We start from the raw sequence: 2,674 nt of genomic DNA on the forward strand, positions 1-2,674 counted from the left end.
CTACTCCCTCGTACCTCCTTCCTCCTTCCTCCTTCCTCTCTCTGCAAAGACCCCCCCCCCCCCCACTTTCTAAGCGATCCAGAAGACTAAGTGAATGAGTCCAAAATTCTCGAATCAGGTTCGAGCTTTTGAGAGAGAGAGAGAGAGAGAGAATCAGGTTCGAGCTTTTGAGAGAGAGAGAGAGAGAGAGAGAGAGAGAGAGAGAGAGAGAGAGAGAGAGAGCAGCAACACGACTTTCTGACTTCTATTGGAATGAAAAGAATAGAAATCCAAATCGGTGATTTTTTTCCGATTTGGAAATCATCATTCTATGACGATTTGTCATTCCGATCGAACGGAATCGATTAATTGCATTGGAAAGGAAAGTGAAAAGAAATCACAACAATAAAAAAGAAACCCCCTCTTTTCCCCTCTCCCTTGGCAATTACTTGGCTATTATAGGAATTAATCCAATAAATCAACATCAGATATGAACCGACTGAGCAACCAAAGAGTTTCAGTGGCAACTAATAGGCTAAAATAACGGGCAGATCTGAAAAAGAAAGTGTAGAAAGATTGGATCTCGAGATCCGCGAAAGTGGTGGGGGATGTGGTAGTGCAGGGCGGGTTGGTAGGGAGCAAGTTGGGAAAGCGTTGCAGGGAAGCGAGTAGGGAGTGGTTGCCGAGGTCTTCCGACGAAGAAGAAGGAAAAAGAAGATAAGGGAAGGATGTTAAGGGTAGATTCTTCACTTAGATCATTTTACTTATATAGGTATTTGGCAAAACATTTTCAACATCCTATCTTGTAATCGTAAAATATAATAAGGGTTGCCATATAAGAAATACCTACCAACTTTGTAAATTTATTTATTTATTTTTTTCTGATCTGATAAATCTAGGTAATTCCCTTAAAAAAAATCTATAAGTGACATTATTTTTTTATGCTTCTCAAGATAACTTTAGTGGTGGTATTTTTTACGGCCGAAGGTTATATTCTTTTACATTTTAATTTAATTTAAAACCTCATCTATTAGTGGCATTTTTATCGCCTAAAGTTGTACTCATTTGTATTTAATTTAGTTAAAAACACCATCTAACCATGATTCTTTTACTAAATCTCCACTATATATACCCCTTTAGTGGCGCTATTTTTTACCGCCAAGAATGATTATATTCCTTTGCATTTAATTTAACAAAAAATCCTATCTATCAGTGGCAATTTCTTTTACATAAACCCTTCTGTGGATATTTATTACCATCGCTAAAGGTTATATTAATTTCTTTGCATTTCTTCCACGCAAACACTTCCATGGACATATATATTACTGTCGTGAAAGGTTATATTTCTTTACATTTAATTTAATTAAAAACCCCATCTGGAAAATTCATCTGAAATAAGAGATCTACCTAATCAAACTAAATTATGAGCAACCCTATTATCATCATTAGCAACCACTAACAAAACATAAAAGAACACATAAAGGCAGATTTTATTTTATTTTATTATTAATTTTTTTTATCTCATTGGCTCATGCATCATAACATATCATTACCTATAAATATAACATTGCCAACAGTTCTATAGAATTATAACTGATTACACTAGAAAAGCATTAGATAATAAACCTATGCGATACAAAAACTTCAAGAAACATCAATGGTGTCAGCCAAATCTAACATAGATGATGAAACTGTTTAGGAGATTTCTATTGATAGACCATGTAATGAGGCATTTAGTTACCTTAAGGAATTTTGCTACATTTCTGGCACCAAAATGTCTGTGCAACACTTCAAATTTGTCTGGTTCGGTAGAAGGAAAATGAGGTGCAAAAATGCAACCTGGACTGCATCTTCTCCTAAAGTGGATGCAAGCTGCACAACGAGAGTTCATGTTGAACTTTTCAAAATCCAACCAAACCAAGGTAGAGATCAATGGATACAGGAATGTAATTTTGCTTTTGTTAGTAAAATAATTTTGGATATAAATAGATGAAAGGTTTTAAAGTTCAAAATTCGATTTATGGGAACAGTTGTGCTGATGCATTGGCTTTTCTTGCCTAGGAAAGTATTAAAAGTGTCAAGATTTTTTTTTCTTTGGAAAAAAATCTTAAATTTTGATTCTCCTTGGAAACCCAACTCCTCATTAAAAATCAATTATGTAAAGTTTTAATTTCATTTTCCATAAGGATTAAAGGGTGCATTAAGGCTAAATGCTGACTGGTAATTTCCTTGTTTTATATACCAGACTTGGAGAATACTTTTAAATCATTAAGAACAAAGATAACTCATGATCTAATGAGAGAATACTATTATTTCATTTTAAATTAGGAATTAATAAATTATATGTATCTGCAATAATGGTATAATAGCTGACACCTTAGAACAATATGAAGGACTACCAACTTGTGTTTTAAGAGAAAGAAATTGTACTTTAGTTTAGGCTCTACTTTGGATACTTAAGAGTCCAAATTGCTAGAGAAGTTGTCCAGTTTATGTCATACGTAAAATGAACAAAATCACGGATATCACTATTACTTTCAAATTGATATGATTCCGATTGACTAATAGTAGTACAAACAAGAGGTTAACCAAAAAAAAAAAATAATAATAATAATACAAACAACAGAGTGCAAAGTACAGATCACCAACTAACTTTTGGAAAGAAAGAAAATTAGATTAAGGGGAGAAGTATATT

General features: G+C 33.4%; 1 long non-coding RNA gene across 1 annotated transcript in view; it reads right to left on the bottom strand.

The window, feature by feature from the left end:
- LOC122075194 overlaps positions 1 to 1,851 on the bottom strand; it is a 9,903-nt gene extending 8,052 nt beyond the window's left edge. Inside the window, exon 1 of the long non-coding RNA XR_006139201.1 lies at positions 1,721 to 1,851. This is a non-coding gene — a long non-coding RNA (uncharacterized LOC122075194). The remainder of the gene's footprint in view (positions 1 to 1,720) is intronic.
- Positions 1,852 to 2,674: the final 823 nt, after the last annotated feature.

The sequence above is a fragment of the Macadamia integrifolia genome, chromosome 1 (assembly GCF_013358625.1).
Source record: "Macadamia integrifolia cultivar HAES 741 chromosome 1, SCU_Mint_v3, whole genome shotgun sequence".
NCBI classification, from domain to species: Eukaryota; Viridiplantae; Streptophyta; class Magnoliopsida; order Proteales; family Proteaceae; genus Macadamia; species Macadamia integrifolia.